Genomic DNA, 12491 nt, shown 5'->3' on the forward strand with positions numbered 1-12491 from the left:
ATTATGGAGCAGCACCAAATCAGTCACAGAAGCAATTATGCAATTTTAGAGCAGACAACTCATTTTAATCTTCATATGGGGCTGGGGATGTACATGCCAACGTTCATTCACAGGACTCATTCATTTCCAAGTATTGTATTCCATTTGTTTCATCCTCACTTACACGGCACTCGTGTCTTTTGATTTGTAAGTTTAGTGGGCTGTCAGAAAATATGAGCTCAGTGCTCCACCCTTCATGTCAGGGATTTTTTAATTGAATTTAAGGGTATTTCTATGCTTCTAGTGCCTGGGGGCAGCAGGAGAAGCTGGGCTCGATATTTAGAATCCAGACCTAAATAAGCATTTAAAAAAAAAAAAAAAGAAAGAAAGAAAAAAATACCCAATAACAAACATTAAAGAAGTGAAGATCTTTCCAGAACTATTTAAAATAGGTGATGTAGAGAAGAGAAACCAGAGCTAAGAATCTGGGATGCTACAGTTACAACACAGGGGGGAAAAAAAAAAGCCTGTTAAAATCCCAGCTTTATTTGAAGACATGCATTTATTGAAGCGCCTTGGGAAAACGGGATGCCATAGAATATTAACAAACAAGAACATGCTCTGTCAACCACATGCAGCACCACAGACATTTTGAAGACCTAAATAAATAATGTATTAGAAAACCTAGCCTAGGCTGAATTAATTCAGATTCCAATGATATAAATGAACAGCAGTAGTGGAATTATTTCCCTGGGACTTTAGTCATATATAGCATTAAAAGGAAAGGCCTTAAGATACTTATTGATAGGCAAGGAAGTGCTATCCTTAGATCTATGCATGCCCAGGGAGCATTCTGCCCAACTTAAGAGTCTCAGAGTTTCCAGGAGAGTTACCAAATCACTCAGCTTTATTTGCAAACACCATGAAATAGGCACAAAACACCCTCTTGGCTCTAGTCCCCTTTGACACAGCACTAAGTGTACAACAAACAGTGCTGACTTGGTATAAAACTTGGGAAATCTGCTGAAACCAGGGCAGGGGGGTGATGGGAATTTTGCATCTGGCAGCAAAAAAATGGAATTTGAACTTACAGGATCATCTTGGTTTCTACAGTATATTATGGGCAGCCATGACCCACCTCCCCCCTGCTTCAAGCACTTATGGAGCCTTCTCTACAGAACTGCCCAACACGCCGATTAAGTTCACAAGGACTTATCAGTTCTGCTGCATTTTCACCACAAAAATGATGTGGTTGCTTATGTCACAACCACATTTGCCAGTAATGAATGGAAACAACCTCCAGATCAGGGACAGACCTAGGTGCAGTACCAGAGATGTGGAAAGGGACCAGGTGGACCTCACACCACCTGGAAGTGATTTTGGGCCTCCAGCAAAGCCCCTGGGCTCACCCAGATGCAGAAAATTCCCTGCTCACTTGCTAATGGCAGATAAGGATTCTCCCTCCCTCCAGAAAAGTCACTTTTCAAGCTCCAACAGTCTCACTCCAGATGCAGTGCCTGAATCCCCATGGACAACACTGGACACAAGACTAATCCAAGAACTTAGTGGGATTGTTTTTTCCTTTTCACGAGTATGAAAGGAAAAGCAGCATTGTCTGTGTGCTACTGCCCCAGTCCCCGTGGGTGTGTTGGCTCACTCTTATCAGATTTTCTCTTTCTGGTCTTGATAATTACCAGGTTAATGCGAGGGTTCATTGGTAGAAACACCATCAGGCAACTGATGGCAAAATATAAACCACAGCTGCCAGAAAGGAGCTGGGCAAATTCATGCTTACAGCCCACATCTCCTTGGGAATTTTTTAATAATGCATCTGTTTTAAGAACCATGACAAAAGGTGACACTAAAATTATACAGCAGGGGAAGACCAGGCTTCAAATTGTAAAATGCATCCCAACAATCCAGGACGATCCAGTTTCTAAGGAAACTCCACCTCAGATATATATGTTCTCTCCACAGACTTGGCTCTGACATCTGCAAGCTGCCTAAAGATACAAACTGAACAAGCTGTTTATTTAGAAAGGGACTATGAAATATCTTATCCTGTTACTTGTTTAACTCTCCTAAACAAAGGAGTACCTAATTTGAGGCAATTACAGCCGTACTTCACAGACAGAAAGAAAAACATCGTACAATAGAATTTTAAATTGTTCTCAATCTCCTCACAGAGCTAATCTTTCTCGACTCACTAATTCACATTCACTCCAGCACTTCACAAAAGCTCCCATTTATTAAATACGAGATTCAATTCACAGATAAACAATTCAATAATGTAATCAACACTTAAAAATAATAGCTTGGCTTCAAAGTTTGGGGAGAATTAGGAGTTTTCCCTCTTTATAGCTGTTCTTAGCATCATTTCCTGTCACAACTTCAGAGTCCAAGTCCTGTAATCAAGGTCCTCTGAACTTGTATTTCCACATGAGTCAGGATCTATGTGAGGATTGAATCCTGTCCCACAGAACTCACTGAATTCCGTGGGAAATCTGCCAACAGGGAGATGCTGAAGAGCATTTAGGAGCACATCTTACGGCTGTTTTCCCTGCTCTCCAATTTCTCTAGTACTTTATCACATGTTTTTTTCTCTTTCCATTACTACCACCTGACTAATCACAAATTTCTGCCTAATGAAGAGTGCTGGCATTACAATACTTAATTAGAATTAAGAGGAAGATTTACTTTAAAAACCTGACCGACCAATATGCCCCAGAGCCAATCTCAGTAGTGCAGAACTACCCCAAAATTTCCACGTTCAAAATTCTTAATTAAAAGTTTGTCAAACTTCTTTTACGGGGAGGGGGGAAGCCTTCCCCTCCAGCATCCATTAACCTCAAAACAAGTGACTAAATTGTTTTTAAATCAGCTCTACTTCATGAACAGCTTGATAAAAAGAAACTCAAAGAAAGTACAAGACTTATCTTTCATTTCCACTCAACAGCCTTCAAAACTACTGTACAAAGGCGGCTCTTGCAATCACTCCTGTCCAGCACCGAAGGAATTCCAGCTACAGAAAAAGCTTTCTGTAGGGCCACCCAGCAGGAGAGGATTAAATTACACAAAAAAAGCCCTGCTTTCTTCCCTCGACTAAAGGGCTGTGGTCAGAGATCAATGTGAGAAGGTGTCTATTGAAGTTACTGGAATTATTCCCTTATTCAAGCCTCGGGAGAAGGTTGCTGCCGACACCCAGAGCACAGCACAGAGCCAGACCCCAGGTGCAGCTCCTGCCCGAGGAACAAGGAGCACTGAGACCTCCTGGCTGCAGGCTGCTCCCAGCCTTTCCTCCTACCCTGGCTCCTCCACATCCATCGTCTCCCTCTCCCCAATCCTTTCTGCAGACTGAGCTGCAGGGCAGCCCCCAGCCCCACACTCCCACTTCCTGCAGATATTCACTACCGGGTCTCATTCTCCTGTCTGAAGAATCAGGTTTAGTTTATTTCCATCTCCTACAGAACTTAACTGGCTTATTTTGAAACATTTTTTCTTCCATGAGTCATATCATGTGATTTGCACTGCATCCCACTAAACCTCACACACAGAATGCAATAAAACACAGCCAGTCACTTCTTTACCCTAATGATCTCCTATTTAATTTAAGCCTTTTATACTGTTCTGGCCATTTCTCTTAAGAAAAAAAATCTTGGCTAAAATAATTTTGAACTGTGAATTGGACAATTTTGTCTCTATTAAGAATTTGAAAAATATCAAACGTGCCAAATACTATTTTCTGGCTTGTTTCACTCTGGCAACCTAAGAATATCAGAATTTGCAATTGTACAGTTTATCCATCAGCTGAACACCAGAAAACTTTGAAACCTTTTATTAATGTAAGCAAAATGCCTTAGAGACTCCACTTGAAATGAGGATGATAAAAAGACGACATAAAGCATCCCCGTTTCTTATATTCCCCAAGAAACTGTGAGTTTTAAAGTCAACATAAATGTTACCAAATCATGATCAAGGAGTGAGGTATGCCATCTATAATATCTACATATGAGGAACTCTTCCTTCAGTAGAAAAGCCATGAAATCCTTAATCCCTTTTGGAAACCACCTAATCCAAAAAGCCAGAAACCTTATGGATGAGATGAACCCTCACTGTCACATCTTCCACCTGCTCTTCCTGGTAGCTTCAGCCACATTTGGGTCACAGATGCAGAATTTTGTCATTAGTAATACTTTTCAAACAGATCCTTCTACCCTCCTTCCCCTTTCATCCATTTAGTTATTTTAGAATTTGTCATCAACTTACCTTTTTAACACAATTCTAGAACAATCCTATTTTGCTCACATTTCTTTCTGAATCAGAGTTCCCTAAGAAATACAATAACTCTCCAAAAAGAATATGAACTACATGTATGTGAAGTTCTGCTTAGTTTGAAGAAAAAAGCCAAGCAGGTATTTTATGCTTCATTTCACTGAGAAAACAGAAATTGCTGTTGGTACTTACAGGTATTTTTCTAGTTTCTTACTGAAACAACTTGGGGTTTTTGTCTACAACAGGGGCAACACCAAATAAAACTATTACACTATTTCATTTCCAGACTTAAAAAATTAGCTGTAAATACTTCTGCAGTTACAAAATACAATATAAGAACCTTCCTTTCAGTCTTATAATCAAAAGGTTAGAAAGCATTAAACTTAATAAAGACCTCCTAGACACTAAAAGTAGTTCATAAAAAGATAGTTTGAAACTATACATATGCACTAGCCGGTATATAAATGCTAATCCTTCTATGTAGATTCTTCAAAGCACTTGCACCAAAGTAACAGACCTACAGGTCACACACACACACCCTGCTCTTTACATAACCTTTACCACAAGCTCAGATCAACGTAGGTCAAACTTATTCCTTAACATTTAAAACAGAAAGGGCAATACAGAGTTTGCCATATTAATTGATGTTTGTATTTTTCTTAATGTTATAGTTCCCATTTCTGAAAGGACTACCTCGACCCTTTGTTCCCAACCTACAAGTGTTTGAAGCCCAGGTTAATTTTTAAAAAACATCAGGACCTGTTGCTCCCTCTCACCAGTGAAAGTGGGAGCTGGGTATTTGAAAATCCATCTCCTCTCTGCTGAAACAGCCACGGGGAAGAAACAGCCTTTGCCCTCACCATTTTAGCACTGCTCTGAAGTCTTGTAAAACATCTTTTGGAGACAGAGGGTATCAAAAAGGAGCATTAGATACTGAAAAGAGCCCCGGTTTTGCATAGCAATTCATTTGAGAGCATTCTGCACTGACCACAAGCTCACACTCAGCTGGCACAGAAAAAAAAAAAAACTTCACAGGTGGCTGTAATACCTTATACTGTCAGCACAGGAAGGATGAAAGCTGGCTTTATTCCTAATAAACTCCACTGTATCTCCATCAGCCAAATATGAGGAGCTAAAATTACCACTGGATACCAACTGTAGCTGCCTTTTGGATGACTGACACAAGACACACCACCAGCATTTGAAACAGCACAGCTTAGCTGGAAATCATGCAATGTATTTGCACTCAAAGATAAAGAAAATGAATCAGAGTATGCTTGAGTTCAACCTCTCAATTCAAGCCCACAACTTTGCACCTGTCCAGCATTAGATATTTCAGCCTATACTTTAGTGAAATATTCCTGACTGCTAGACAGTTATTTACACACACATAGCTACTACAACAATCATTTATAGACTTTTCCATTTCTGTCTTCCTTGGCTGGTGGGCCACAGGTTTGCTCTAATCTTGAATGAAGCAAAACTGTTAAAGTGTGACTAAGCAGAGAAAGCTCTAACTTTCCCACAGTTTACCTTAAAATTAACCTGAAGCTGATCTTCTGTTTCTTTTGCAGACATCAATTTCAATAGAGGATTCAAAGACAGTAAAGTCTCCTGAACATGGCAGTATCTGTCCTCAGATTGTCTGTGAACCAGTCCTAGAGCAGGGCAAAATCTGCATTTTGAGTTTTTAAATGTTTCCAGCAGGAGACAGCAAATATTTGGCATGGTACCAGCTGCTGGCAGGTAAGGCTTGATGGAGGTAACTAAATCCAGTCCACCTGGCTCGTTAACAAGCCGCCTGCACAAAGAGAACATCAATCTTTATGACTACAAGAAACACTGGTCCCAAATCTAAGGAACAACTCACACACCATACTTCAGCATTCCTCAAACACTCATAATACTCAGCCCTGCTACTACACTGCAACATCTTCCTTCCACCAGGGCTGCTAAATGAGAAATATGCATCTTATTTAATTGCTACAAAGCTTTACACGTAGCCTTTTAGAATCTGTGTTTCTAAAAGTCAGGAAAACAAACTGGTTTGGGATCAGCAGCTCCAGTCATGGGGTATGGTGGGATACACTCCAGGAACTACGAGGAAAGAACTTATTTCAAACTTATTTTCGGTAAATTGAACGTGGTAAATCTGTTCTCTGAGAAATTAAACAGAATCTGCATTAATTCTATATCATTAATCCACTGGAAAATGAAAAATCATGAATTCTATCCAGGTAAGAACTTGGCTTTGCTGAGATTGGACTCTTCTCCTACGTAAGTGATACTATGACTTGTGTTAAAACAGGACTGTCAGGTCCTTCAGGGCTGCTTCCCTCATGCCCTGAAGGAAGAAGAAAACCAGATGTCCTGTGCCCTTGCAGTGCCTTCCTCCTGCAGGATTTGGGCTCAGCTGGTGGGGATGCTCCTGCCCCTCGGGATGCTGCGCACAGAGTGGAGCAGGGATCACAGACACTCTTGGGGACCACGGGACACACTGGGACTGCCCTGGAAGCACAGGCAAGCAGCTGAGCACACCACTGTTAATATTCTACCCCCAAAGAGTCATCAACTTCTCCAAGTGCAGAGCTTCACTGTCAACCCCTGGCAGAACGTAATATTGGATCTTAAAATAACACTGCTTTGATTACCTTACTTCCCTTTACTCCTCGCTTCAATTCCAACAGGATTTCAGTGTCTGCTCTGGCAATTGAGTTGTGTGAATAATGGATTTCTGTTTGGGCACTGAACCAAAAAAAAAAAAAAAAGAAGAAAAAAAGGAGGAAAGGGAAAAGGAGAAAAGGAAGAATAAAATAACGTTTAAAGTAGAATTGAAGAGAGACTGGGGGATGATTTAGGAAATAAATAATTTCAAGGTAAGGTAAAATGTTTGCTTAATCAGAAAGGAGTATTTTGCTTCTGTTAACCACCTCTTTTAAAAATATTTTGAATTTTTAATTTTGTTTAACACTAGCTCATTTACAAAAAAACTCCCAAAAACATTAATCATTTAATCTAAAAATTACTGAAAGAAATTTTTTCTCTGAAATATTGTTCTCCAGGTTTACAAATAAAACAGCCACATGGAACAGAAACTTGGAAATAGGTGTATTTCAACCCAAACATGTCCATTTTCTGTGAACTTATTAACACTTAAAAACAAAAACCCTCTTATCTTCTTGGCAAGTGCCAGGTTCTAGATTGCAACTGCCAAGAACCAAAGAGATGGCACAGGGAAATAAAACTGTTGTGCTGAAGCTCCTCTCAGCAGTGCTGCCAGAACCCCTCTGGCAGCAGGGTTTATTCCTAAGCTGCCCCCTTGGCAGATGGTCCATAGCAGGGAGGTTCACCTGGTACAGCCTCAAGTCCTGAGACCTGCCAGGTGTTATCATTTATCAGATGAAGCTGGGAGGGGTGCACAGACACTCCCAGGGTGCCTCAGAGCACCAGGTGAGGCAGAAGGTGCTGAAGATGGTGTTTTTGTGACAGGTCCCAGGACCAGTCCTTCGGGTGCTACGGGGGGAGAGAGAGAGCAGCATCCTGGGCCCCTCTGGACTCTGTTCCTCTGGCTCAGCACCTGCATCTCCCTGGCACTGCATGACCTGTGCATGAATAAGGGAGAGATTATGAATAAAAATAATCTTATAATTATGAATAAGAGAGATTATTCAGCCCTGTTATAAATACTGTCCTCAAAATGAAGACAGCATAGATATGTAACAAGTTTGGATTGCCAGGTTGGACGGGGCCTCGAGTAACCTCATGGCATCCCTGCCCATGGCAGAGGGGATTGGAATGAGGTGATCTTTAAAGTCCCTTCCAACTCGACCCATTCTCTGATTCTATGAATTTCAACTCCCACAAACCAAAGAAACCCTGACACCCAAGCTGATGGTACAGAAAGGCAAATACTCAGCAGCTTTTGAGCTGCGCTTACATTTGTTAACCAGGAGTAGAGTAGAAGAGCCTGAATCCAGCAAAATCACATGACCTTTGTATTAATCCCTGTTGTTGATCTAAGAATTTCCGATTAAAACAATTAAGCCTTTGGGTATGACTTATTTCATATATTTGATTACTTAAGACACCATGCTGTTCACTGTCACAGAGAAATTCTCTTTGCTACTAATAGTTCTTCTGGTAGGAATCTGAACAAGCAGAAGCAAATTAATAAATGATGACATGGGAATTCCAGCAAAATAGATTGATGACTTGTGGGTATGATTCTGAATAATAACATTTTACAATCTACTCAAGAGCACAGCTAATAGGCAAGAATTCATTTATGGCATTGTCAGAAACATTTATAAAATGCTCGGAAAATGAATTGTTACTTTTATGAGTCATACTTGTTATTTCATGAGTTTATTGTTATAGTTGCTTTCACGAATGTTCTCAGGTTGTACTCCTTACCATAATGACTACTCTGCACAAGCTGCATAATAGGCATTTCTAAAAACAAGGTCTGGTTCCACATTTGTCTCGTTTCAATCTCATTTTCTATTATTAATGCAGCCTAAAATAGATATGGAAAATAACAACAAAAAGGGTGTCCAAATTCCTTCATCAGACTGAACCCAGCAGGTTTATATATTTCTTAGCATCTAATTCAAACAACTATGAAATTACCTCTGAAGGCAAAACTGCTCCTGTCTGGACTGAAGTTCTACCTGCTGACCCTGAGCCAAGCCCTGCTGTCTGCAGGTCCCCTGACTCACCACACTCAAAGTGCTTGTACCACTTAAAAAGACAAAAGCAGCAAAGCACACGAAAGATGATTTTGGTCACTGTCTTCAAAAAATGAAACACAATATGCTTTGGCTACTGCACAATTGCATTTGAAAATGAAAAAGTTTTGAGCATGTTCGTGTTTTGTGAACTGGAAAGTTTTCAGGGAGTTCCTTTCATCTGGTCAATGCACAGTAATGTCTGTCGGTTCTAATCAAGGCTGTCCGAAACCAAATGTCAGACACTTGCAGCAATCTGCCCAAAAATACATTACTAACGGGCAATTATTCAATTCCTGCTGAACAGCCGAAAACAACCACTCTGAGAAAAATCACCACTAATTCCTGAGGTGTCTGTAAATATGAAGAGTTTTCAAATAAATTCTTTTATCTGAATTATAGATCAATGTAGCCAATGACACACTTACACAATCCAATTTTTAGTACAATCATCAATTTTCCTATACTGTTCTTTTGGATTCACAGACTTTCCCAAACATATCCACTGACCTTCACTAGCTAAATAAAAAATATCATCCTGAAAAATTTTGTTTAGAAGAAGCATACAAAAGAAGTCTTTCCCCATTCTGTGCATTACTTCATGTTATTTAATTTAATTTGATTTATTACACTACTGCCTTTTGTTGATACAGAAGAGAAGCACTCAAGGGATATGGACCAGACACTAAGAGTATCTTGCATGTGTTCAGTAACTTATTAACAGAGATTGGAGACACTTCTAGGTGGGAGCAGACACCTAATAATGACAAAGTAATGAGATTACTATTGTCTTCTCATTACTCCTCATCTATGCTAAAGTACTGCAAATCACAAATTACAGACTCCAGCTACTACATAAAACCCTGCTGTCCATAGTATGCGCTCTGTGGAACCACTTCATTATCACAAATTAACCTATTTAAGAAACAAAAAGCCATTTCTGTACCTCTAGGCTGAGCACAAGTGTTACATCACTGAAGTTCCTGCAAGCCCTTACACAGAAATGTTGTTTTGACAGGAAAGTCTACAGAGAAACACTGCATATCAGAGCTTGACCCATCTGGGACTCGCTCCCAAATTGTCCAAGCTCCAGCTCCAGCCAGCAGCAGTTTGTTACCTGGGTCAGTGCCCCCCAGTCTCACCAGAAAGGATGGCTTTTTAACATGGAAAGGAAGGACACTACAAGGGATTCAAAGGTGAGGCTTCAGTTGGAGAGAGAGGTCTGTTAGCCCCTGCTCCCCACTCACCTCTCCCACGGCCTGGGCTGGCACCATGGACAGTACACGGCAGAAGGAAAATGTGCTGACCAGAAGCTCCTCTTTGGCAAGTGAACAAACAGATTCCACATGGAAAAGGCCTCCTGTGTCTGACCCATGGAGAGCCCAGCGTTCCACAGCCGAGCACAGGTGGCAAAGGACACGGGTTTAGCCCCTGAGGATGGAGGGGAGAAGGTAGGAAAGGACAAGAAGCCTGATGGCAAACTCTTCTGCAGCACAGCTGACACCAACAGCACTGACAGAGAAATTGCTTGTGAAGAGAAGTGAGCACACTGCAGCAACACGAGGAGAGCATCACATCACAAAGTCTGGCATTTGCATGAAAATGACGGCATTTTGCCAGCAGGGATACAGAGACAACCCAAAGTACCCTAATCAACACAACTCCAGGCCCAAATGAACTGTTAAGATGATGATACACTGGATTTTGGCATTTAACAGGGTCCAAAAAATATTTTTTTTTCATCCCTTCAGGCATTCAGTAGGAATACTGAGCAAATAATGCCAGGCATGGATGACAGAATGACTGGATAAATCACTGGATTTTAGGAGACAGAGCTGAATTCAACAGAAGACGCTTAAGTAAATGAAAATAGCAGCACACAACACAGCTTTCAGCAGGGCCGTTGCTTGCATAGAATACTGAATTGTATTGTGTACAATGCCTGGCATGGACACGGGCCTTATGCTATTTCACCTGTAAATGACACATATCAGATTACCACAACTCCCTCCTGACCTCCTACTGCCAACTAACCAGCTAAAACACATTAAGCAAAGCTGACACTTACTCCAACTTTTATCCAAAAAAAAGCAGACTACTTTTTGAAAAGGAAATCTAGGTAAGAGAACATTACAGAAGGAAATAAATAAGGTTATGAACAAAGCAACTATGTTAGTGAATTGAGAGAAGAAGAAACAATTTGACTCTTCTTCCAACTTCTACTTTAAGGATTCTTCCAGACCTCTCATACTCAACCAAGACTTGAGAAAAGCTTGAGAGTAGTATTAAGCAGTGATTCTAACCTGCCTGGTAACCTGGATATTTCCTGGTGAAACCTCAGTTTTAAGTGGACACTCATCACATCTAGTGACAATGTTTGCCTCAGGCTGGCGGGGTGGGAAGAATGGTTTGGTTTTTTTGTGACTAGAACATCCACAGAATAATTGAAATGAAAAGGGTATTGTGAGACTTCCAATACCTTGTTGAACAACTGAGTGAAGAACAGACACTTCAAAGGCCTGAGTTCTGAAAGATCATAGCCACAGAAAACAGCTGATCAGAGATCAATGAGCAGCTGCAATGGAACATGCTTTCTGTCCCCGGCACAAGTTGGGGCACAGAGATGGATGCTGGCACAATTTTAGCAGTGTGAAGTACATGGTGCTCCTCAGCAATACTATACTCCATCTGCACACATCCTGCTGGCCTGGACCTACAGTAATCATCACACAACAGCAGAGACCACTCACACAAAATTCAGAGTGAGCTCTTTGCTCTCTATATTCTGGCTGTGTCATTTTATAACAGTTGAAGGTTTCTTTTTTCCCCCCATTCTCGCAAACTAACAAGGAAACCACACAGATTTAAATATATTTCAGGAGAATCCACGCTCTCCGGACAAAGCAGCCATTATTTCTTTCTGCCAGGTTCTAATGCCTCGTAAACAACACACTATTTTAACCACTTACCAATTAACCACTCCTGTTACCACCTTGAAATTGTTTCCTGTGATCGGTCCCAGCACCATGTAAAAGAGGAATTCTCCATTTCAGATACAGTATCAGGCTCTAAAGTTGCACAATTTTGCCACTTTTGAGATGATAGCACAGTCTTGCTGTGACTAAGGACTGCAAAATTGTGCTCCATGTAATTGAATCTAAAGATCTGACAACAGTGACCTTATCACGAAATGAACCTTTTGGCTGAGGTTCAAACCATACACAAGAAATAACATCTTGCTGGCTGTTTGTAAACGTCACATAAAAATGTACTTATTCATTATTAGCAACTTGTACACTGAACACTCTGCAGGTCTCCAACTGCTGCCAAGGGAAGGATTACTCAGTACAATCATTTCATTTACATCTTAGTCTTGTATTAATTTTGGCAGCACAACCGAGCATCCCTGCTTGTGGCTGTAACAGTGTTATCCCAATTAGAGAAATATTCAGACCACAGGCTAAAAACTGAGGATAGAAGTAGTTCTGGGGGCTGGACTGATATTCTGAATGC

The 12491-nt window shown here is 40.8% G+C and overlaps 1 protein-coding gene across 7 annotated transcripts in view; it reads right to left on the reverse strand.

The window, feature by feature from the left end:
* THSD7B (thrombospondin type 1 domain containing 7B) overlaps positions 1 to 12491 on the reverse strand; it is a 299357-nt gene that overhangs the window by 151021 nt on the left and 135845 nt on the right. The window lies entirely within an intron of this gene.

The sequence above is a fragment of the Corvus cornix genome, chromosome 7 (assembly GCF_000738735.6).
Source record: "Corvus cornix cornix isolate S_Up_H32 chromosome 7, ASM73873v5, whole genome shotgun sequence".
Taxonomy (NCBI): Eukaryota; Metazoa; Chordata; class Aves; order Passeriformes; family Corvidae; genus Corvus; species Corvus cornix.